The sequence below is a fragment of the Triticum urartu genome, chromosome 3 (genome assembly GCF_003073215.2).
Source record: "Triticum urartu cultivar G1812 chromosome 3, Tu2.1, whole genome shotgun sequence".
NCBI lineage: Eukaryota > Viridiplantae > Streptophyta > Magnoliopsida > Poales > Poaceae > Triticum > Triticum urartu.
Window position 1 is genome coordinate 473432364 of NC_053024.1, and position 27297 is coordinate 473459660.

Here is a 27297-nt window from a genome sequence, read left to right on the forward strand (position 1 = left end):
GATCACGGACATGACGAGGAGTCTCAAAATGGTCGAGACATAAAGATTGATATATTGGGTGACTATATTCGGACGGATGAGTTCCAGGGGTCACCGGATATTTATCGAAGTGTCGAGGGGTTATCAGAACCCCTGGGGGAAGTAATGGGCCTACATGGGCCTTGTGAGAGAGAGAGGAGGGGTCCTAGGGCTGCCCCCCCCCTTGGGAGTCCGAATTGGACAAGGAGGGGGGCAGCGCCCCCTCTTTCCTCCCTCTCTCCTCTCCTTCCTTTCCCCTTTCCCCTTCCTTGTTGGACTAGGAAAAGGGGAGTCCTACTCCTACTAGGAGGAGGACTCCCCCTCTCCTTGGCGCGCCCCTAGGCTAGCCGGCCTCCCCCCTTGCTCCTTTATATACGGGGGCAAGGGGATGATACGTCTTTGTCATATCTACTTTTCCAAATACTTTTTCCCTTGTTTTGGACTCTAACTTGCATGATTTGAATGGAACTAACCCGGACTGACACTGTTTTCAGCAGAATTGCCATGGTGTTATTTTTGTGCAGAAACAAAAGTTCTCGGAATGACCTGAAAGTCAACGGAGATTATTTTTGGAATATATAAAAAATACAGGAAGAAGAATCCACGTCAGGGGGCCACACCCTGTCCACGAGGGTGGGGGGGGGGGCGCCCCCCCTGCCTCGTGGGCCCCCTGATGCTCCACCGACGTCCACCTTGACTCCATATATTCACTTTTGGGGAGAGGAAAATGAGAGAGAAGGATTCATCGTGTTTTACGATACGGAGCCGCCGCCAAGCCCTAAACTCTCTCGGGAGGGCTGATCTGGAGTCTGTTCAGGGTTCCGGAGAGGGGAATCCGTCGCCGTCGTCATCATCAACCTTCCTCCATCACCAATTTCATGATGCTCACCGCCGTGCGTGAGTAATTACATCGTAGGCTTGCTGTACGTTGATGGGTTGGATGAGATTTATCATGTAATCGAGTTAGTTTATTTTGGGTTTGATCCCTAATATCTACTGTATTATGAGATTGATGTTGCTATGACTTTGCTATGCTTAATGCTTGTCACTAGGACCCGAGTGCCATGATTTCAGATCTGAACCTATTATGTTTTCATGAATATATGTGAGTTCTTGATCCTATCTTGCAAATCTATAGTCACCTACTATGTGTTATGATCCGTTAACCCCGAAGTGACAATAATCGGGATACTTACCGGTGATGACCGTAGTTTTAGGATTTCATGTGTTCACTATGTGCTAATGCTTTGGTTCGGTACTCTATTAAAAGGAGGCCTTAATATCCCTTAGTTTCCAATAGGATCCCGCTGCCACGCGAGGGTAGGACAAAAGATGTCATGCAAGTTCTTTTCCGTAAGCATGTATGACTATATTCTGAATACATGCCTACATTACATTAATGAACTGGAGCTAGTTCTGTGTCACCCTATGTTATAACTGTTGCATGATTGATCGCATCTGACATAATTATCCATCACTGATCCAATGCCTAGGAGCTTTTCCTATATTGTTCTTCGCTCATTTACTTTTCCGTTGCTACTGTTACAATCACTATAAAACCCAAAAATATTACTTTTGCTACCATTGCCACTACTATCATATTAATTTTCTACTAAATACTTTGCTGCAGATATTAAGTTTCTTGGTGTGGTTGAATTGACAACTCAGCTACTAATACTTGAGAATATTCTTTGGCTCCCCTTGTTTCGAATCAATAAATTTGGGTTGAATACTCTACCCTCGAAACCTGTTGCGATCCCCTATACTTGTGGGTTATCAAGACTATTTTTTGGTGCCGTTTCCGGGGAGCATAGCTCTATTCTTTGAGTCACATGGGATTTATATCTGCTTATCACTATGAGGAACATGAAAGATCAAAGAACCAAGATTTTTCCCTCAACTACGAGGGGAGGTAAGGAACTGCCATCTAGCTCTGCACTTGATTCACCTTCTGTTTTGAGTAAACTCGCGACACCTACACCTGCTATTCATTCTGATATGTCGCATGTTATTGATGATGCCACTTCTGCTTTGCATAATGCTTATGATGAAACTACTTCTATGCTTGATAATATTGTGCCACTAGGTGAATTTGTTGATGAACAATTGGCTAGGTCTAGATAGAATGAAATTATCGAAACTGATAATATTGATGAAAGTGATGATGAAGATTCTACCCCTAGATATGAATTGCCTGTTGTGCCTGAGGGTTATGTTATGGATGAAGAAATTGCTAGAGACTTTCTTGCTTGCAATGATAGATATGATCTTAAGAAATTATTAGCTAAGCTTAAAGAAAATCTTTCAATACTAGAATGAAATATGACCTTGCTTTTGCTACTTCACCTATCTTTATTACTGTTAAGGATTATGTTTTCTCTATCGATCCTGAGTTAATTACTTTGGTTGAATCTGATCCTTTTTATGGCTATGAATCTGAAACTGTTGTGGCACATCTTACTAAATTAAATGATATAGCCACCCTATTCACTAATGATGAGAAAACTCGCTATTACTTTATCCTTAAGTTATTTCCGTTCTCATTAAAGGGTGATGCTAAAACATGGTTCAACTCTCTTGATCCTAGTTGTGTGCGTAGTCCCCAGGATATGATTTATTACTTCTCTGCTAAATATTTCCCCGCTCATAAGAAACAAGCTGCTTTAAGGGAAATGTATAATTTTGTGCAAATTGAAGAAGAGAGTCTCCCACAAGCTTGGGGGAGGCTTCTCCGATTACTTGATGATTTGCCTGATCATCCTCTTAAGAAAAATAAAATACTTGATATCTTTTATAATGGACTAACTAATGCTTCCAAAGACTACCTGGATAGTTGTGCTGGTTGTGTTTTCAGGGAAAGAACTGTTGATCAAGCTGAATTGCTATTGAATAATATGTTGACTAATGAAAATAATTGGACACTTCCTGAACCAATTCCTAAGCCAACTCCGAAAAAAAGGGGTATTCTATTTCTCAGTCCTGAAGATATGCAAGAGGCAAAGAAATCTATGAAAGAAAAAGGTATTAAAGCTGAAGATGTTAAGAATATACCACCTATTGAATAAATACATGGTCTTGATAACCCGACACAGGTAGTAAAGGTAAATTCTCTCTATAGATTTGATAAATGTGAAATTCCATTTACTAAGTTTGCTAGTCAATGCTTGGATGAGTTTGATGACTTTATTGTTAAATAAGAAAACTTCAATGCTTATGTTGGTAGACAAGTGAGATGCAATGCTGATATGCTTGAACACTTGAGTGATAATATGTCTAGAGTTAAAGGTGAACTTAAACTTATTAGTAAACATGCTTCTATGGTTACCACTCAAGTAGAACAAGTACTTAAAGCTCAAAATGATTTGCTCAATGAATTAAATAATTAGAAGAATGATAATGCTGTTAGAGTTATGACTAGAGGGGGTAAAATGACTCAAGAACCTTTGTATCCTGAGGGCCACCCTAAGAGAATTGAGCAAGATTCTCAAAGAACTAATGTAGATGCACCTAGTTCTTATAAGAAGAAGAAAAAGAAAAATGATAGTACTTTGCATGCTTCTAGTGAACCTGTTGTTGACACACCTAATAATCCCAATGATATTTCTATTTCTGATGCTGAAACACAATCTGGTAATGAACATGAACCTAGTGATAATGTTAATGATGATGGTCATGTTGATGCTCAATCTAGCAATGATAATGATGTAGAGATTGAACCTACTGTTGGTCTTGATAACCCACAATGAAAGAATCAATGTTATGATAAGAGAGACTTTGTTGCTAGGAAGCACGGTAAAGAAAGAGAACCATGGGTTCATAAACCCATGTCATTTCCTCCTAAACCATCCAAGAAAAAGGATGATGAGGATTTTGAGCGCTTTGCTGAAATGATTAGACCTATCGTTTTGCGTATGCAGTTGACTGATATGCTTAAAATGAATCCTTATGCTAAGTACATGAAAGATATTGTTACAAATAAAAGAAAGATACAGGAAGCTGAAATTTCCACCATGCTTGTTAATTACACTTCCAAGGGTGGAATACCAAAGAAACTTGGAGATCCAGGAGTACCAAGTATACCATGCTCCAATAAAAGAAACTATGTTAAAACTGCTTTATGTGATCTTGGAGCCGGTGTTAGTGTTATGCCTCTCTCTTTATATCGTAGACTTGATTTGAATAAGTTGACACCTACTGAAATATCCTTGAAAATGGCTGATAAATCAACTGCTATACCTGTCGGTATTTGTGAGGATGTGCCTATTGTGGTTGCAAACGTTACTATTTTAACGGACTTTGTTATTCTTGATATTCCTGAGGACGATAGTATGTCGATTATCCTTGGTAGACCCTTTTTGAATACTGTAGGGGCTGTTATTGATTGCAACAAAGGCAATGTCACTTTTCATGTTAATGGTAATGAGCATATGGTACACTTTCTAAGGAAACAACCTCAAGTCCACAGTATCAATTGTATTGGAAAAATTTCAACAATCACTATTGGAGGTTCTGAATTTCCTCTTCCTACTGTCAAGAAGAAATATGATATTCTTATTTTTGGGGATGTGCATATCCCCATTGAGTTAACATAGTTTTATTTGAAATATATCCGGTTTCATGTTATTCAAAATGAGTTTGTTAACAAGACCTGATCAACCTTGTTAGTGGATTCCTTTTGATGAGCATGAGATGGATGAAGTTAGAAAGCACAACTCTCTGTACCCTCTTTTTAATTTTTGTTATTTATATTAAATAAAGTAAAAATAGTATTCTTTTTCTGTCTGTTTCTGAATTATCCATGCAATAAAAAATACCCCGAAAATAAAAGTTCTCCAAATGCCCTGAAAATTAAATATGATTTTTCTATAATATTTGAGAATATCTGGCACTAAGAACACAGTAGGGGGAGCAGCCACGTGCCCATGAGGGTGGAGGGCGCGCCCACCCCCCTGGGCGCGCCCCCTGCCTCTTGGACCCCACGTGGATCCCCTCCACTTATCCTTGCACCCACACACTTCGTCTTGCTCCAGAAAAATCACTAGCTAGCTCAAACCCGAGTTCTTGCTCAACTTGCTGCCATTTTCGATCTCCTTGCTCAAAGATCCTCTCACAAAACTGCTTTGGGGGATTGTTCTTCGGTATGTGACTCCTCCAATGGTCCAATTAGTTTTTGTTCTAGTGCTTTATTTATTACAAATTCTTGCTGCTTAGGTGACCCTGTTCTTGAGCTTGCATGTCAAATTTATGTGGTCAAAAGTAGTTTTAATGCATGATATAGCCTCTAGGCACTTGTAGGAGTAGTTTCTATCAATTTTGTTGAGTTGGCTCACTTTTATTTTGAGTCACTAAAAATTTCAAAAAAAATTCAGAGGAAGAAATATGTTTAGGAAAATGTACCAAGGTGGTTCCTCAAGGAAACAAGGACCCATGCCCGCAATACGCGAGCTGGATAATGAACTACTAAGGGAGGCTCAAGTGCGGCATTGTGATTGGCCGTCAGAGGACTTCATGGTTCGAGCAGGAATCAAGGAGGAATTTGACGCATATGTGCGTAACACAGATCTTGAGAGCTTCAAGGCAGATAAGTGCCGTCAGTACTACTACCTCACTGATTCCTTTGTGAGAAGGTTTGAATTTGCATCATCACGCAATTCTCAAAACTGTCCTGTTTAATCTTTATGATAAATCTTATACCATGGACTTAGAAGATTTTAATACTGCTTGTAAACTCCCACAGTGGGGTAATGTTAGTGAACCCCGTAAATCTGAATATAAGGATTTTCTTGCTAGTATCACTGTGGGGGAATCTAGGGAAATCATGCAAGCTACCATAGGGAGCATTCATTTTCCTGCTATACATTATTTTGCTCTCTTTATAGGTAGATGCATAAATGGTAAGGATGATGCATGTCACATGTGTGTTCTAGACCTTAGTGTTCTCAAGAGTGTTGTATTAGGAGATAGACAATATAACTTGGGGGCCATTGTTGCACGTAGGTTGCATAATAACAAAATTAATGGAGATTTCTTTGGTGGAATTTATGCAACCCGTTTAGCTGATTTTCTTGAGATACCCATACGTGGATACGATATTGAGTTTCCTCCTGCTTATTTAGATTATCATGCTATGGTTCGTCATCAGTTCGTTGAGAGGAACAATCAGTCCCGCCAGTACCGACTAATATTTGACAGACGATGCACCTATCACGTCGCTCTCCCTGCTCCTGCTTTCTTTGACTTTCAGGAAAAAAGGAGATATGTTATAACCAGGAAGGAGGCGGATGAGTACGAGAGGAGGATCCAGGCTGCCCACCTCCAAGCTGCAGCTCTTCAGGCAGTAGCTGATGCATCTCAGTACGACCCCAACTTCAACTTCGGATACCCACCAGGCCATCCATGGGCATAGACCAACTTAGGCCAAACGCCTAAGCTTGGGGGAGTACGTGTTCCTCACCGACATTACAATCATGTTCACACACTCATGCCAGTTGTCGGTGCTCATACTTTTTCATTGTATCATCCATGCTAGTTTATTTTCATTTTCTCTCTTTCTTCTTATGTGTTTGAAAAACCTTAGGAAAATCCAAAAAAATTAGTTGTAGCTTTTAGTTAGTTTACTTTTCATGCCTGTAGTAATAGTAATTAAAAAGAAAACCCAAAAAGATTTCTTGTTCTTCTTTTGCTTGTTGGGAGCTTTCCCGTGTAAATAGTTTTGTTTTATTTCTTTCCTTTGGGGGTCGAGAGGAGAAGACCATAATGAAAATGTTGAGTGGCTCTCTTATATCCATTATTGTTGATCTAACAAAGAGCCCATATTACCTTTGTCTTCTCTCTTGAATTGAATGCTTGTAGATTCCAGCTTAGTCCAATGCACGTGCACTATTATTATTATCCACACTATTCGGTCGTGCAAGTGAAAGGCAATAATGACGATATATGATGAACTGATTGAGATGAGAAAAGCTGGTATGCACTCGACCTCTCTTGTTTTTGTAAATATGATTAGTTCATCGTTCCTGATTCAGCCTATTATGAATGAAACATGTTTGCAATGACAATTAGAGATTATAGTTTCTTATGCCATGCTTAATTAGCTAGGAGTTTATAATGGTTTACCTTGCGTGCCAACATGCTATTAAAATGGTTCTGATGTGGTATGATGGGGTGGTATCCTCCTTTGAACGATTCAAGTGGCTTGACTTGGCACATGTTCACGCATGTAGTTGAAACAAAATCAACATAGCCTCTACGATATTTATGTTCATGGCAAATTATATCCTACTCATGCTTGCATTCATTGTTGATTAATTTTAATGCATGTTCATGACTGTTGTCACTCGCTAGTTGGTCGCTTCCCAGTCTCTTTCTAGCCTTCACTTGTACTAAGCGGGAATACTGCTTGTGCATCAAATTCCATAAACCTCAAAGTTATTCCATATGAGTCCACCATACCTTCCTATATACGGTATCTACCTGTCGTTCCAAGTAAATTTGTATGTGCCAAACTCTAAACCTTCAAATAAACATTTTGTTTTGTATCCTCGAATAGCTCATGTATCAACTAGGGATGTCTGTATCTTCCATGCTAGGCAGGTTATTCTCAAGAGGAGTGGAATCCGCTCCTCATTCACGAGAAAATGGCTGGTCACCGGGATGCCCAGTCCCATGCTCAAATCAAATCAAAATAATTGCAAACAAAACTCCCCCAGGATTGTTGTTAGTTGGAAGCACCCGTTGTTTCGGGGAAGCCATGGATTGATGCTTGTTGGTGGTGGGGGAGTATAAACTTTACCCTTCTGCTTGGGAACCGCCTATAATGTGTGTAGAATGGAAGATATCGAGATCTCTCAGTTGTTATGTTGACAATTAAAGTATACTGCTCAAAATATTATTCATCTCTATTTCAAAATCGAGCTCTGGCACCTCTACAAATCCCTGATTCCCTCCGCGAAGGGCTTATCCATTTACTTTTATGTTGAGTCATCGTCCTCTTATTAAAAAGCACCAGTTGGAGAGCAGCGCTGTCATTTGCATGTATTATTGTTAGTTTACATTGAGTATGACTTGACTGGACTCTTTTACCATGAATTACAATGTTTAGTCAGTCCTTGATCTTTAAAGGTGCTCTGCATTTATGTTTTATGGTCTCAGAAAGGGCTAGCGAGATACCATCTTGTTATATCATATTATGATTGTTTGAGAAAGTGTTGTCATCCGAGATTTATTATTACTGCTCGCTAGTTGATTATGCCATTGATATGAGTAAACATGAGACCTAAGTGTTATTGTGAATATGATTAGTCCATAATCTTTGTTGAAAACTTGAATGCTGGATTTACATATTTGCAACAATAAGAGCAAACAGAGTTTGTAAAAGTTTTTCTTTATCACTTTCAGTTTATCAACTGAATTGCTTAAGGACAAGCAAAGGTTTAAGCTTGGGGAAGTTGATACGTCTCCATCGTATCTACTTTTGCAAACACTTTTGCCCTTGTTTTGGACTCTACCTTGCATGATTTGAATGGAACTAGCCCGGACTGACGCTGTTTTCAGCAGAATTGCCATGGTGTTATTTTTGTGTAGAAATAAAAGTTCTTGGAATGACCTGAAAATCAACGGAGATTATTTTTGGAATATATAAAAAATACTGGAAGAAGCCACATAAGGGGGCCCACACCTTATCCATGAGGGTGGGGGGCGCGCCCCCTGGGCACGCCCCCTGCCTCATGGGCCCCCTCATGCTCCACCAACGTCCACCTTGACTCCATATATTCACTTTCGGGGAGAAAAAATGAGAGAGAAGAATTCATCACGTTTTACGATACGGAGCCGCCGGCAAGCCCTAAACTCTCTTGGGAGGGCTGATCTGGAGTCCGTTCGAGGGTCCGGAGAGGGGAATCCGTCGCCATCGTCGTCATCAACCTTCCTCCATCACCAATTTCATGATGCTCACTGTCGTGCATGAGTAATTCCATCGTAGGCTTGCTGGAAGGTGATGGGTTGGATGAGATTTATCATGTAATCGAGTTAATTTTGTTAGGGTTTGATCCCTAGTATCCATTATGTTCTGAGATTGATGGTGCTATGACTTTGCTATGCTTAATGCTTGTCACTAGGGCCTGAGTGCCATGATTTCAGATCTGAACCTATTATGTTTTCATGAATATATGTGAGTTCTTGATCCTATCTTGCAAGTCTATAGCCACCTATTATGTGTTATGATCCGTTGACCCCGAAGTGACAATAATCAGGATACTTACCGGTGATGACCGTAGTTTGAGGAGTTCATGTATTCACTATGTGTTAATGCTTTGGTTTGATACTCTATTAAAATGAGGCCTTAATATCCCTTAGTTTCCAATAGGACCCCGCTACCACGGGAGGGTAGGACAAAAGATGTCATGCAAGTTCTTTTCCATAAGCACGTATGACTATATTCGGAATACATGCCTACATTACATTGATGAACTAGAGCTAGTTCTGTGTCACCCTATGTTATAACTATTGCATGATTGATCGCATCCGACATAATTATCCATCACTGGTCCAAAGCCTACGAGCTTTTCCTATATTGTTCTTCGCTCATTTACTTTTCCGTTGCTACTGTTACAATCAATATAAAACCCAAAAATATTACTTTTGCTACCGTTACCACTACTATCATATTACTTTGCTACTAAATACTTTGCTGCAGATATTAAGTTTCCAGGTGTGGTTGAATTGGCAACTCAGCTGCTAATACTTGAGAATATTCTTTGGCTCCCCTTGTGTGGAATCAATAAATTTGGGTTGAATATTCTACCCTCGAAAACTGTTGCGATCCCCTATACTTGTGGGTTATCAGGGGACACCCTAGAACACACAAGTTGATCATTGATCTCTTAGCTATGTGCGGTGCCCCCCTCCACCATAATCCACCTCGGTCATATCGTAGCGGTGGTTAGGCGAAGCCCTGTTCCGGTAGCATCATCATCACCGTCATCACGCCGCCGTGCTGATGAGGCTCTCCCTCGACACTCTACTGGATCGTTAGTTCGTGGGAAGTCACCGAGCCGAACATGTGCAGATCGCGGATGTGCCGTACCTTCGGTGCTAGGATCGGTCGATCGTGAAGACGTATGCTACCTCTTGAGCACTGCGTTGGTTTCCCTTGAAGAGGAAAGAGTGATGCAGCAAAGTAGCGTAAGTATTTCCTTCAGTTTTGTAGAACCAAGGTATCAATCTAGTAGGAGGCTACGCGCGAGTCCGTCGCACCTGCACAAACAAATAAATCCTCGCAACCAACGCGATAAGGGGTTTTCAATCCCTACACGGTCACTTACGAGAGTGAGATATGATAGATATGATAAGATAATATTTTTGGTATTTTTATGATAAAGATGCAAAGTAAAATAGAAAGCAATAAAAATAACTAAGTATTGGAAGATTGATATAATGGAGAATAGACCCGGGGGTCATAGGTTTCACTAGTGGCCTCTCGAGAGCATATGTATTCACGGTGGGTAAACAAATTACTGTTGAGCAATTCACAGAATTGAGCATAGTTATGAGAATATCTAGGTATGATCATGTATATACGCATCACGTCTGAGACAAGTAGACTGACTCCTGCCTGCATCTACTACTATTACTCCACACATCAACCGCTATCCAACATGCATCTAGAGTATTAAGTTCATAAGAACAGAGTAACGCTTTAAGCAAGATGACATGATGTAGAGGGATAAATTCATGCAATATGATAAAAAACCCATCTTGTTATCCTCGATGGCAACAATACGATACGTGCCTTGCTGCCCCTACTGTCACTGGGAAAGGACACCGCAAGATTGAACCCAAAGCTAAGCACTTCTCCCATTGCAAGAAAGATCAATCTAGTAGGCCAAACCAAACTGATAATTCGAAGAGACTTGCAAAGATAACCAATCATACATAAAAGAATTCATAGAAGATTCAAATATTGTTCATAGATAAACTTGATCATAAACCCACAATTCATCAGTCTCAACAAACACACCACAAAAGAAGATTACATCGAATATATCTCCACGAGAGAGGGGGAGAACTTTGTATTGAGATCCAAAAAGAGAGAGAAAGCCATCTAGCTAATAACTATGGACCCGAAGGTCTGAGGTAAACTACTCACACTTCATCGGAGAGGCTATGGTGTTGATGTAGAAGCCCTCCGTGATCGATGCCCCCTCCGGCGGAGCTCCGGAACAGGCCACAAGATGGGATCTCGTGGATACAGAAAGTTACGACGGTGGAATTAGGTTTTTGGCTCTGTCCATGATCGTTTGGGGGTACGTAGGTATATATAGGAGGAAGGAGTATGTCGGTGGAGCAACGTGGGGCCCACGAGGGTGGAGGGCGTGCCTGGGGGGGGGTAGGCACGCCCCCTACCTCGTGGCTTCCTGGTAGCTTTCTTGTCGTAGGGTCCAAGTCCTCTAGATCATGTCCGTTCCGAAAATCACGTTCCCGAAGGTTTTATTCCGTTTGGACTCCGTTTGATATTCTTTTTCTGTGAAACTCTGAAATAGGCAAACAAAATCAATTATGGGATGGGCCTTCGGTTAATAGGTTAGTCCCAAAAATAATATAAAAGTGAATAATAAAGCCCAGTATTGTCCAAAACAGAAGATAATATAGCATGGAGCAATCAAAAATTATAGATACGTTGGAGACGTATCAAGCATCCCCAAGCTTAATTCCTACTCGTCCTCGAGTAGGTAAATGATAAAAACAGAATTTTTGATGTGGAATGCTACTTGGCATAATTTTAATGTAATTCTTCTTAATTGTGGTATGAATATTCAGATACGAAAGATTCAAGATAAAAGTTCAATATTGACATAAAAATAATAATACTTCAAGCATACTAACTAAGCATTTATGTCCTCTCAAAATAACATGGCCAAAGAAAGTTCATCCTACAAAATCATATAGTTTAGTCATGCTCCATTTTCGTCACACAATAATGCTCCCATCATGCACAACCCCGATGACAAGCCAAGCAATTGTTTCATACTTTAGTAATCTCAAACTTTTTCAACCTTCACGCAATACATGAGCGTGAGCCATGGATATAGCACTATGGGTGGAATAGAATATGATGATGGGTTTATGTGGAGAAGACAAAAAGGAGAAAGTCTCACATCAACGAGGCTAATCAATGAGCTATGGAGATGTCGATCGATTGATGTTAATGCAAGGAGTAGGGATTGCCATGCAACGGATGCACTAGAGCTATAAATATATGAAAGCTCAACAAAACAAACTAAGTAGGTGTGCATCCAACTTGCTTGCTCACGAAGACCTAGGGCACTTGAGGAGGCCCATTGTTGGAATATACAAGCCAAGTTCTATAATAAAAAATTCCCACTAGTATATGAAAGTGACAAAACAAGAGACTCTTTATCATGAAGATTTTGGTGCTACTTTGAAGCAAAAGTGTGGAAAAAAAGATAGTAGCATTGTCCCCCTCTTTTTTGGCCTTTCCTTTTTTTATTTGGCCTTTCTACCTTTTTTATTTGGTACAATGCTCTATTAATGATGATCATCACACTTCTATTTATTTACAACTCGATACTAGAACAAAGTATGACTCTACATGAATGCCTCCGGCGGTGTACCGGGATATGCAATGAACCAAGAGTGACATGTATGAAAGAATTATGAACGGTGGCTTTGCCACAAATACTATGTCAACTACATGATCATGCAAAGCAATATGACAATGATGAACGTGTCATGATAAACGGAATGGTGGAAAGTTGCATGGCAATAGATCTCGGAATGGCTATGGAAATGCCATAATAGGTAGGTATGGTGGTTGTTTTGAGGAAGATATAAGGAGGTTTATGTGTGAACGAGCGTATCATATCACGGGGTTTGGATGCACCGGCGAATTTTGCACCAACTCTCAATGTGAGAAAGGGCAATGCACGGTACCGAAGAGGCTAGCAATGATGGAAAGGTGAGAGTGCGTATAATCCATGGACTCAACATTAGTCATAAAGAACTCACATACTTATTGCAAAAATCTACAAGTCATCAAAAACCAAGTACTACGTGCATGCTCCTAGGGGGATAGATTGGTAGGAAAAGACCATTGCTCGTCCCCGACTGCCACTCATAAGGAGGACAATCAAAGAACACCTCATGTTTCAAATTTGTTACATAAAGTTTACCATACGTGCATGCTACAGGACTTGCAAACTTCAACACAAGTATTTCTCAACTTCACAACTACTCAATTAGCACAACTTTAATATCACTACCTCCATGTCTCAAAACAATCATCAAGCATCAAACTTCTCTTAGTATTCAACACACTCATAAGAAAGTTTTTTAGTAATCTTGAATACCTAGCATATTAGTATTATTTAAGCAAATTACCATGCTATTTAAGACTCTCAAAATAATATAAGTGAAGCATGAGAGATCAATAGTTTCTATAAAACAAATCCACCATCGTGCTCTAAAAGATATAAGTGAAGTACTAGAGCAAAACTATATAACTCAAAAGATATAAGTAAAGCACATAGAGTATTCTAATAATTTCCGAATCATGTGTGTCTCTCTCAAAAGGTGTGTACAGCAAGGATGATTGTGGTAAACTAAAAATCAAAGACTCAATTCATACAAGACGCTCCAAGCAAAACACATATCATGTGGCGAATAAAAATATAGCTCCAAGTAAAGTTACCTATGGAAGTAGACGAAAGATGGGATGCCTTCCGGGGCATCCCCAAGCTTTGGCTTTTAGGTGTCCTTAGATTATCTTGGGGGTGCCATGTGCATCCCCAATCTTAGGCTCTTGCCACTCCTTGTTCCATAATTCATCAAATCTTTACCCAAAACTTGAAAACTTCACAACACAAAACTTAAAGTAGAAAATATCGTGAGCTCCGTTAGCGAAAGAAAACAAAACACCACTTTAAGGTACTGTAATGAACTCATTATTTATTTATATTGGTATTAAACCTACTGTATTCCAACTTCTCTATGGTTTATAAACTATTTTACTAGCCATAGATTCATCAAAATAAGCAAACAACACACGAAAAACAGAATCTGTCAAAAACAGAACAGTCTGTAGTAATCTGTAGCTAACGCAAGATCTGGCACCCCAAAAATTCAAAAATAAATTTCTGGACGTGAGGAATTTATATATTAATCATCTTCAAATAGAACTAACTAAATATCACTTTCCAAATAAAAATGGCAGCAATTCTCGTGAGCGCTAAAGTTTCTGTTTTTTACACCAAGATTAAAAAGACTTTCCCCAAGTCTTCCCGACGGTTCTACTTGGCACAAACACTAATTAAACACAAAAAATACAACCAAAACAGAGGCTATATAAATTATTTATTAATAAACAGGAGCAAAAAGCAAGGAATAAAAATAAAATTGGGTTGCCTCCCAACAAGCGCTATCGTTTAACGCCCCTAGCTAGGCATAAAAGCAAGGATAGATCTAGGTATTGCCATCTTTGGTAGGCAATCCATAAGTGGCTCTCATAATAGATTCATAAGGTAATTTTATTTTCTTTCTAGGGAAGTGTTCCATGCCTTTCCTTAACGGAAATTGGAATCTAATATTCCCTTCCTTCATATCAATAATTGCACCAATCGTTCTAAGGAAAGGTCTACCAAGAATAATAGGACATGAAGGATTGCAATCTATATCAAGAAAAATAAAATCTACGGACACATAATTCCTATTTTCAACAATAAGAACATCATTAATTCTACCCATAGGTTTCTTGATAGTGGAATCCGCAAGGTGCAAGTTTAAAGAGCAATCATCAAAATCACGGAAACCTAACAAATCGCACAAAGTTTTGGGAATCGTGGAAGCACTAGCACCCAAATCACACAAAGCATAGCATTCATGATCTTTAATTTTAATTTTAATAGTAGGTTCCCACTCATCATAAAGTTTTCTAGGGATAGAAACTTCCAACTCAAGCTTTTCTTCATAAGATTGCATCAAAGCGTTAGTGATATGTTTAGTGAAAGCTTTATAATCTATCAAAGAGCAATTATCATAATTAAATTCCTTGAAATCCAAAATAGTGGGTTCATCAATATTTAAAGTTTTGACTTCTTCAATCCCACTTTAATCAATTTTATCATCAAGATCTAAAAACTCCGAATTCTTGGAACGCCTTCTAGGTAAAGGAGGATCATATTCAGTCCCATCATTATCAAGATTCATATTGCAAAACAAAGATTTAATAGGGGACACATCAATAACGTTTAGATCTTCATCTTTATTTTCAAAGTTCTCCGGTTTAGCGGCCATCTTATTAACTAAGGTAGCCTGTCTATCCAATATTTCAGCTATCAACTTCTCAAGACGAGCAATTTGGGATCTCAAACCATCAAATTCTTTAGACATATCATCGAGCTCTTTATTCATATAACTCATAAAGATTTTTTGTTCCTTAAGCTGAAGAAATTATTATGCTCAAATTGCAAAACCATAAAACTCCTAACGTTGCTTTCGATCTCTTCTAACCTTTTAAGGTGAAGATCACCAAATCTAGGTAGAGCCATCGTGACAAACTAGCAATCCAACAAACAAGCAAACAAGAAACAAGCAAAAAGAGGCAAATAGCAAAGGAGGGGGATAGAGAGAGAGGGCGAATAAAATGGCTAGGGTGAAGTGGGGGAGAGGAAAACGAGAGGCAAATGGCAAATAATGTAATGCAAGAGGTAAGGGTTCTGATGGGTACTTGGTATATTGACTTTTGCATAGACCTCCCCGGCAACGGCTCCAGAAATCCTTCTTGCTACCTCTTGGGCACTACGTTGGTTTTCCCTTGAAGAGGAAAGGGTGATGCAGCAAAGTAGCATAAGTATTTCCCTCGGTTTTTGAGAACCAAGGTATCAATCGAGTAGGAGGCTACGCGTGAGTCCCTCGCACCTGCACAAACAAATAAATCCTCGCAACCAACGCAATAAGGGGTTGTCAATCCCTACACGGTCACTTATGAGAGTGAGATCTGATAGATATAATAAGATAATTTTTTTGGTATTTTTATGATAAAGATGCAAATTAAAATAGAAAGCAATAAAAATAACGAAGTATTGGAAGATTGATATAATGGAGAATAGACCCAGGGGCCATAGGTTTCACTAGTGGCTTCTCTCGAGAGCATAAGTATTCACGGTGGGTAAACAAATTACTATTGAGCAATTGACAGAATTGAGCATGGTTATGAGAATATCTAGGTATGATCATGTATATAGGCATCACGTCCGAGACAAGTAGACCGAATCCTGCCTGCATCTACTACTATTACTCCACACATCGACCGCTATCCAGCATGCATCTAGAGTATTAAGTTCATAAGAACAGACTGATGCTTTAAGCAAGATGACATGATGTAGAGGTATAAATTCATGCAATATGATAAAAAAAACCATCTTGTTATCCTCGATGGCAATAATACAACATGTGCCTTGCTGCCCCTACTGTCACTGGGAAAGCACACCGCAAGATTGAACCCAAAGCTAAGCACTTCTCCCATTGCAAGAAAGATCAATCTAGTAGGCCAAAGAAAACTGATAATTCGAAGAGACTTGCAAAGATAACCAATCATACATAAAAGAATTCAGAGAAGAATCAAATATTGTTCATAGATAAACTTGATCATAAACCCACAATTCATCGGTCTCAACAAACACACCGCAAAAGAAGATTACATCGAATAGATCTCCACGGCAGAGGGGGAGAACTTTGTATTGAGATCCAAAAAGAGAGAGAAAGCCATCTAGCTAATAACTATGGACTCGAAGGTCTGAGGTAAACTACTCACACTTCATCGAAGAGGCTATGGTGTTGATGTAGAAGCCCTCCGTGATCGATGCCCCCTCCGGCGGAGCTTCGGAATAGGCCACAAGATGGGATCTCATGGATACAGAAAGTTACAACGGTGGAATTAGGTTTTTGGCTCTGTCCATGATCGTTTGGGGGTACGTAGGTATATATAGGAGGAAGGAGTATGTCGGTGGAGCAACGTGGGGCCCATGAGGGTGGAGGGCGCGCCTGGGGGGGGGGGGGTAGGCACGCCCCCTACCTCGTGGCTTCCTGGTAGCTTTCTTGTCGTAGGGTCCAAGTCCTCTGGATCACGTTCATTCCAAAAATCACGTTCCCGAAGGTTTTATTCCGTTTGGACTCCGTTTGATATTATTTTTCTGCGAAACTTTGAAATAGGCAAAAAAAGTAGCAATTCTAGGCTGGGCCTCCGGTTAATAGGTTAGTCCCAAAAATAATATGAAAGTGGATAATAAAGCCCAATATTGTCTAGAACAGAAGATAATATAGCATGGATCAATCAAAAATTATAGATATGTTGGAGACATATCAACGTACGACTACATCAACCGCGTTGTCATAACACTTCCGCTTACGGTCTACGAGGGTACGTGGACAACACTCTTTCCTCTCGTTGCTATGCATCACCATGATCTTGTGTGTGCGTAGGAACTTTTTTGAAATTACTGCATTCCCCAAAAATGGCATCCGAGCCAGGTCTATCCGTAGATGTTACATGCACGAGTAGAACACAAAGGAGTTGTGGGCATGGGTATATACATACTGCTTGCCGTCACTAGTTGTTTCATGATTCGGCGGTATTGTTGGATGAATCGGCCCAGACTGACATTACGCATACGCTTACGCGAGACTGGTTCTACCGACATGCTTCGCACACAGGTGGTTGGTGGGTGTCAGTTTCTCCAACTTTAGTTGAGTCGGATTCAATGAACATGGTTCTTTCTGAAGATAAAAAAACAATCACTATACCGCGTTGTGGTTTTTGATGCGTAGGTAAGAACGGTTCTTGCTCAGCCGTAGCGGCCAGGTAAAACTTGCAACAACAAAGTAGAGGACGTCTAACTTGTTTTTGCAGGGCATGTTCTGATGTGATATGGTCAAGACATGATGCTAAATTTTATTGTATGAGATGATCATGTTTTTTAACACAGTTATCGGCAACTGGCAGGAGCCATATGGTTGTCGCCTTATTGTATGAAATGCAATCGCCATGTAATTGCTTTACTTTATCACTAAGCGGTAGCGATAGTTGTAGAAGCAATAGTTGGCGAGACGACAACGATGCTTCGATGGAGATCAAGGTGTCAAGCCGGTGACGATGGTGATCATGACGGTGCTTTGGAGATGGAGATCAAAGGCACAAGATGATGATGGCCATACCATATCACTTATATTGATTGAATGTGATGTTTATCATTTATGCATCTTATTTTGCTTAGTTCAACGGTGGCATTATAAGATGATCTCTCACTAAATTTCAAGGTATAAGTGTTCTCCCTGAGTATGCACCATTGCTACAGTTCGTCGTGCCGAGACACCATGTGATGATCAGGTGTGATAAGCTCTACGTTCACATACAACGGGTGCAAGCCAGTTTTGCACACACGAAATACTCGGTTTAAACTTGAAGAGCCTAGCATATGCAGATATGGCCTCGGAACACTGAGACCGAAAGGTCGGGCGTGAATCATATAGTAGATATGATCAACATAGTGATGTTCACCATTGAAAACTACTCCATCACACATGATGATCGGACATGGTTTAGTTGATATGGATCACATGATCACTTAGATGATTAGAGGGATGTCTATCTAAGTGGGAGTTCTTAAGTAATTGGATTAATTGAACTTCAATTTATCATGAACTTAGTACCTGATAGTATTTTGCATGTCTATGTTGTTGTAGATAGATGGCCCGTGCTGTTGTTCCATTCAATTTTAATGCGTTCCTAGAGAAATCTAAGTTGAAAGATGATGGTAGCAACGACACGGACTGGGTCTATAACTTGAGGATTATCCTCATTGCTGCACAGAAGAATTATGTCCTGGAAGCACCGCTAGCTGACAAACTCGCTACAGGAGCAACACGAGATGTTGTGAACACCTGGCAGAGCAAAGCTGATGACTACTTGATAGTTCAGTGTGCCATGCTTTACGGCTTAGAACCGGGACTTCAACGATGTTTTGAACGTCATGGAGCATATGAGATGTTCGAGGAGTTGAAGTTAATATTTCAAGCAAATGCCCGGATTGAGAGATATGAAGTCTCCAATAAGTTCTACAACTGCAAGATGGAAGATAATAGTTCTGTCTGTGAACATATACTCAGAATGTCTGGGTACCACAACCACTTGACTCAACTGGGAGTTAATCTTCCTGATGATAGTGTCGTTGACAGGGTTCTTCAATCACTGCCACCAAGCTACAAGAGCTTCGTGATGACCTATAATATGCAAGGGATTGATAAGACGATTCCTGAGCTCTTTGCAATGCTAAAGGCTGCAGAGGTAGAAATCAAGAAGGAGCATCAAGTGTTGATGGTCAACAAGACCACCAGTTTCAAGAAAAAAGGTAAAGGGAGGAAGGGGAACTTCAAGAAGAAAAACAAGCCAGTTGTTGCTCATGTGAAGAAACCCAAGTCTGGTCCTAAGCCTGAGATTGAGTGCTTCTATTGCAAAGGAACTGGTCACTAGAAGCGGAACTGCCCCAAGTATTTGGCAGAGAAGAAGGATGGCAAAGTGAAAGGTATATTTGATATACATGTTATTGATTTGTACCTTACTAATGCTCGCAGTAGTGCCTGGGTATTTGATACTGGTTCAGTTGCTAACATTTGCAACTCGAAACAGGGGCTACGGATTAAGCGAAGATTGTCTAAGGACGAGGTGACGATGCGCGTGGGAAATGGTTCCAAAGTCGATGTGATCGCCGTTGGCACGCTACCTCTACATCTACCTTCGAGATTAGTTTTAGACCTAAATAATTGTTATTTGGTGCCAGCGTTGAGCATGAACATTATATCTAGATCTTGTTTGTTGCGAGACGGTTATTCATTTAAATCCGAGAATAATGGTTGTTCTATTTATATGAGTAATACCTTTTATGGTCATGCACCCTTGATGAGTGGCCTATTTTTACTAATTATTGATATTAGTGATACACATGTTCATAGTATTGAAGCCAAAAGATGCAGAGTTGATAATGATAGTGCAACTTATTTGCCGCACTGCCGTTTAGGTCATATTTGTGTAAAGCGCATGAAGAAACTCCATTCTGATAGACTTCTGGAATCACTTGATAATGAATCACTTGGTACTTGCGAACCATGCCTCATGGGCAAGATGACTAAAACTCCGTTCTCCGGAACAATGGAGCGAGCAACAGAGTTATTGGACATCATACATACTGATGTATGTGGTCCAATGAACATTGAAGCTCGTGGTGGATATCGTTATTTTCTCACCTTCAAAGATGATTTGAGCAGATGTGGGCATATCTACTTAATGAAACATAAGTCTGAAACATTTGAAAAGTTCAAAGAATTTCAGAGTGAAGTGGAAAATCATCGTAACAAGAAAATCAAGTTTCTACGATCTGATCGTGGAGGTGAATATTTGAGTTATGAGTTTGGACTTCATTTGAAACAATGTGGAATAGTTTTGCAACTCACGCCACCTGGAACACCACATCGTAATGGTGTGTCCGAACGTCATAACCGCACTTTATTAGATATGGTGCGATCTATGATGTCTCTCACTGATTTACTGCTATCGTTTTGGGGTTATGCTTTAGAGACGGCTGCATTCACATTAAATAGGGCACCATCTAAATCCGTTGAGATGACACCTTATGAACTGTGGTTTGGTAAGAAACCCAAGTTGTCATTTCTTAAAGTTTGGGGCTGCGATGCTTATGTGAAGAAGCTTCAACCTGATAAGCTTGAACCCAAATCGGAGAAATGTGTCTTCATAGGATACCCAAAGGAGACTATTGGGTACACCTTCTGTCACAGATCTGAAGGCAAGATATTCGTTGCTAAGAAATGGATCCTTTCTAGAGAAGGAGTTTCTCTCGAAAGAAGTGAGTGGGAGGAAAGTACAACTTGACGAGGTAATTGTACCTTCTACCTTATTGGATAGTAGTTCATCACTGAAATCAGTTCCTGTGATTCCTGCACCAGTAAGAGAGGAAGCTAATGATGAAGATCAATAAACTAATGATCAAGTTACTACCGAACCTCGTAGGTCAACCAGAGTAAGATCCACACGAGAGTGGTACGGTAATCATGTTCTGGAAGTCATGTTACTTGACCATGACGAACCTACGAACTATGAGGAAGCGATGATGAGCCCAGATTCCGCAAAATGGCTTGAGGCCATGAAATCTGAGATGGGATCCATCTACGAGAACAAAGTATGGACTTTGGTTGACTTGCCCGATGATCGGCAGGCCATAGAGAATAAATGGATCTTCAAGAAAAAGACTGAAGCTAATGGTAATATTACTGTCTACAAAGCTCGACTTGTTGCAAAAGGTTTTCGACAAGTTCAAGGAGTTGCCTATGATGAGACCTTCTCACCCGTAGCGATGCTTAAGTCCGTCCGAATCATGTGAGCAATTGCTGCATTTTATGATTATGAAATTTGGCAAATGGATGTCAAAACTGCATTCCTTAATAGATATCTTAAAGAAGAGTTGTATATGATGGAACCAGAAGGTTTTATTGATCCAAAAGGCGCTAACAAAGTGTGCAAGCTCCAGCGATCCATTTACGGACTGGTGCAAGCCTCTCAGAGTTGGAATATACGCTTTGATAGTGTGATCAAAGCATATGGTTTTATACGGACTTTTGAAGAAGCCTGTATTACAAGAAAGTGAGTGGGAGCTCCGTAGCATTTCTGAGATTATATGTAGATGACATATTGTTGAACAGAAATGATACTGAATTTCTGAATAGCATAAAAGGATTCTTGAATAAGAATTTTTCAATGAAAGACCTTGGTGAAGCTGCTTATATATTGGGCATCAAGATCTATAGAGATAGATAAAGACGCTTAATTGGACTTTCACAAAGCACATACCTTGATAAAGTTTTGAAGAAGTTCAAAATGGATCAGGCAAAGAAAGGATTCTTTCCTGTATTACAAGGTGTGAAGTTGAGTCAGACTCAATGCCCGACCATTGCAGAAGATGGAGAGAAAATGAAAGGTGTTCCCTATGCTTCAGCCATAGGCTCTATCATGTATGCAATGTTGTGTACCAGACCTGATGTGTGCCTTGCTATCAGTTTAGCAGGGAGGTACCAAAGTAATCCAGGAGTGGATCACGGGACATCGGTCAAGAATATCCTAAAATACATGAAAAGGACTAAGGATATGTTTCTTGTATATGGAGGTGACAAAGAGCTCGTCGTAAACGGTTACGTCGATGCAAGCTTTGACACTGACCCGGATGACTCTAACTCACAAACTGGATACGTGTTTTTATTAAATGGTGGAGCTGTTAGTTGGTGCAGTTCCAAGCAGAGCGTCGTGGCGGGATCTACGTGTCAAGCGGAATACATAGCTGCTTCGGAAGTAGCAAATGAAGGAGTCTGGATGAAGGAGTTCATATCTGATCTAGGTGTCATACCTAGTGCATCGGGTCCAATGAAAATCTTTTGTGACAATACTGGTGCAATTGCCTTGGCAAAGGAATCCAGATTTCACAAGAGAACCAAGCACATCAAGAGACGCTTCAATTCCATCCGCGATCAAGTCAAGGAGGGAGACATAGGGATTTGCAAGATACATACAGATCTGAATGTTGCAGACCCGTTGACTAAGCCTCTCTCATGAGCAAAACATGATCAGCACCAAGACTCTATGGGTGTTAGAATCATTATAATGTAAACTAGATTATTGACTCTAGTGCAAGTGGGAGACTGAAGGAAATATGCCCTAGAGGCAATAATAAAGTTGTTATTTATATTTCCTTATATCATGATAAATGTTTATTATTCATGCTAGAATTGTATTAACCGGAAACTTAGTACATGTGTGAATACATAGACAAACAGAGTGTCACTAGTTTGCCTCTACTTGACTAGCTCGTTGAATCAATGATGATTGTGTTTCCCAAGCATAGACATGAGTTGTCATTTGATTAACGGCATCACATCATTAGAGAATGATGTGATTCACTTGAGCCATCCGCAGCTTAGCACGATGATCGTTTAGTTTGTTGCTATTGCTTTCTCCATAACTTATACCTATTCCTATGACTATGAGATCATGCAACCCCCGAATACCGGAGGAACACTTTGTGTGCTACCAAAATTCACAACGTAACTGGGTGATTATAAAGGTGCCCTATAGGTGTCTCTGATGGTGTTTGTTGAGTTGGCATAGATCGAGATTAGGATTTGTCACTCCGATTGTCGAAGAGGCATCTCTGGGCCCTCTCGGTAATGCACATCACTATAAGCCTTGCAAGCAATGTGACTAATGAGTTAGTTGTGGGATGATGTATTACGGAATGAGTAAAGAGACTTGTCGGTAACGAGATTGAACTAGGTATTCAGATACCGACGATCGAATCTTGGGCAAGTAACATACCGATGAGAAAGGGAACAACGTATGTTGTTATGCGGTTTGACCGATAAAGATCTTCATAGAATATGTAGGAACCAATATGAGCATCCAAGTTCCGCTATTGGTTATTGACCAGAGACGTCTCTCGGTCATGTCTACATAGTTCTCGAACCCGTAGGGTCCGCACGCTTAACGTTCGGTGACGATCGGTATTATGAGTTTATGTGTTTTGATGTACTGTAAATAGTTCGGAGTCCCGGATGTGATCATGGACATGACGAGGAGTCTCGAAATGGTCGAGACATAAAGATTGATATATTGGACGACTATATTCGAACATCGGATGAGTTCTGGGGGTCACCGGATATTTATTGGAGTGCCGGGGGGTTATCGGAACCCCCGAGGGAACTAATGGGCCTACATGGGCCTTGTGAGAGAGAGAGGAGGGGGCCTAGGGCTAGCCGCCCCCCCTTGGGAGTACGAATTGGACAAGGAGGGTGGCGCCCCTCTTTCCTCCCTCTCTCCTGTGATGCCCGGATAACTAAGCTACCGTAATCCCTTGCTAATGGTGACACATCATCATGATTACTGTTGTTAAACTCGCGTTGGTTCGAAACGGTTCAAATTTCAACTTCAAATCAAAATCAAAATTCAAAATTTCCAAACATGAAATCTAAAATGTTCAAAGTGCGGCAAATAATCCCTGGATACATGTCATATTGGGACCAACCTCTTTGAATTCCCAAAGTGCCCCTCAAGATTTATTTAAAGGTCCAACAACAATTGTTTTTGCCTTTTCAATTTTCCCAAAAATAGTTAAACACTCCCAAATGCTTGAAACTTTTTGATCCAACTTAAACTATTGCCTAGTATTTATGTACCAAGTGGCTCTTCTAACAAAAATCATTTGGAGGCTCTACTTAATGCAAAACAGTGACTAAAATTGCATAGCTAAAAATAATAATAATAGAAATAAAACAAAAGAAAAGAAAGGCCCCCTACCCTCCCGGGCGTTAGCCACCTAAGCTGGCCCACGTCGTGGGGATAAGACCGAGTTACTCCCCCTTCTCCTCGTCAGCTCCCTGGGATATTTCCCCCCCCCCCCTCCTCTCTCTCCCTCGTATCCTCCCTCCCCCCACCTCGACCGAACCCGCTAAGGTCGCTCTCCGGTGGGACTCGTGGCCGCCGGTCTCCCCATGGCCAGCCAAGGGGCCTAGAAGGCCTGCCGCAGCCGTCCACCTCACCTACAAGAGCCGGAGCAAGCGGAGCCACCTCGCAGCCGACGCCACAACCCCGTCCTCGCCGTCTCTGCTCACAGCCGAGCTCACGCCCGCTGCCACGCCTCACCGTCGACGCGGCCACCAACCTCCCTTCTCCACGCTGAAGGGCCCAGGAGGACCGCCGCCGTCCACTCCGTCGTCCACGCCCGCACGCAGGAGCCGAAAGCCCTCCTTCATCGGCCCAGCCTGCTTCTTCCTCCTCGGACCACCATCGCCTCGCCAACAACTCCGGCAGCCGCGCGTCTTCCCCGTGCCTTCTCAGCAACGGCGGTGAGCTTCCGCTTCCCCTCTCCCTCGCCGTTCCCTCGCCCGCGCCCCCGAGCTAGTCCCGCCACCGTGTCCTCGGTCCCCTGAGCTCGAAAGCGAGCTCAGCCCCGTGCTCCTGGGGCTCCAAGGGCTCCATAGAGCAGACCCGCGCCGCTCGCCGTACCCCTTCCCCGCGCACCGCCGCTCGCCTCGCTCGCCGTTGCCGACCCCTGCAGCTCCTCCGCTAGCGGTAGTGCCCGGCCTCCGCCTGCCACTCACGCCAACGGCCGCGCCCCTGCCGCCGCCGTCTGCTCCGCTGGCCGGCCCTCCCCCTACCTCGCCGGCTCCGGCTAGCCGCGCCACTAGCGCCGCCCCTTGCCGCGGCATGCTGCTCTGGCCGGCCTTGCCCCCTCGTGTTGGGCGCTGGGTAAGCCCTGCCCGGAGCCCGCAGCCCCGCTAATGCCAGCGCTCGTTAGGCCCCCCCCTCGGGCCTATGACATGGGGCCCCACGCCCCTGTCCAAAAAAAGGAAGTTAAAATAAGATTAAGTTTAAAATAATAATAATTAATTAATTAGCTATTTAATCAATTAATCAACTTAATTAAAGTTTGCTTAATTAACTTAACCTGCTAATTAACTACCTAATTTTTAATTAGTTAGGTGAGTGTATGACAGGGGGACCCCACCCCCTGTTGACTAGTCAGCATTGACTGGTCAACTGGGACCCCCTGGCCCACCTGTCAGCCACTGGGTACAGTTTTGTGCACCCTGTGCTGGGTGCATCTAGCATTTTAGCATTTATTTTTGAATTAATAATAATTTCAGAATATTCTTTAAATCTTCGAAAATCATATAAAATAATCTATAACTCGGATGAAAATGTTTTCTACATGAAAGTTGCTCAGAAAAATCCAACGAATCCGAATACGTGGTCTGTTCATCTGTCACGTGCCCCTAGCATGCTGAACATGGAACTTTCCCCCTCTGGTCATCTGTCTAACACATGTCCGGAAGCGGGAATACATTCCCGGTTGAATTCTCCCTTCACCTATATCGTGTAGCCCTACGTTAGGTCAACCCTATCTCTACCTATCATCATGTAATGCTTAGTGGTACCTTTGTTTGCTTTATATTTACTGTTTCTCCCCCCTCATCTCTTCGGTAGACCCCGTGGCAGCTGCCGATGCCACTGTGATCGACTACGTCACCGACGACCCCTCCTTGCCAGAGCAACCAGGCAAGCAAACCTCCCTTGAGCATTCCGATATCGCCCATTTCTTTCCCTCTCATACTTACATTAGTACTGCTACTGTTTTCTGTATGATCCTACTCTGATGCATAGCCTGTTGTTGTTACCTGCTTTCATACCTTACCTGCTTATCCTAAACTGCTTAGTATAGGATGGTTAGTGAACCATCAGTGACCCCCACCTTGTCCCAGTTGCCCCGCTTTATGTTCGATGACTCGATCAACATGATCGACGTCCAGGCCCCGACACCGCACATCACCCCCCCTAGTTGTACGACTCTGCAGAGCTACAATCGAGTGCCGAGGGTGAGACCTCTTCAGCACTTCTGTTGTTAACCTGTAGTGTAGTTATTCGGTCGTGGTCATCAAGGGTGATTTCCTCCTTAACCACTTCCGATACGGCTCTGTCGTGCAACCCCTCAAGTGTGAACCTCGAGGGTGGATCCTCTTACGTTCACCTTGATGATTACATCAAGTGGAATTCACCGGGGGTGATTCCTCGGGTTTTCCCCTTGCTGTTTGGACACCTGGATACTTGGAATTTACCCCCTGATACTTGGAAAGACGGGTCGACCTTGAGGGGTACCTGCGCGAGCTTAATTGCGAGTGATGTGGAGACGGGTTGACCTAGAAGGTGCCCGTGAGATACTTACGAGGCGTGGCCGGGCGTTCTTAGCCCTTGCCGCAAGTACTCGAGATGGGGCGACGGGGTCACATCAATCGTGAGTCTCTTCTCATTATCGCGCGTTCCTAATCCACTACGATTTGGATATTTGATCTGAGGGGCCTCTGGCCTGATAGCACTAACCATCACGTGGGCATAGTATGGGCGTTCTGCGTCGTATACATCAGCCGAAGCTTAATAGACGTCAGCGACTGAGCGGCGCGCGCCGGGTTGGACTGCGCAAGCTCCTACCTTGTTGAAGGAGGTAGCTAGGTCTGCTCATCGGCCGCGTACGCAACGTGCAGGAGTTCCCGGGGAGATGGCCCATGACCCCTGGGGGCATAGGTTTAGTCCGGCGTGCTGGCCTCTCTATTAAGCCTAGATCGGGTTGCGGCATATTGTTTGGCCGAGGCTGGGCA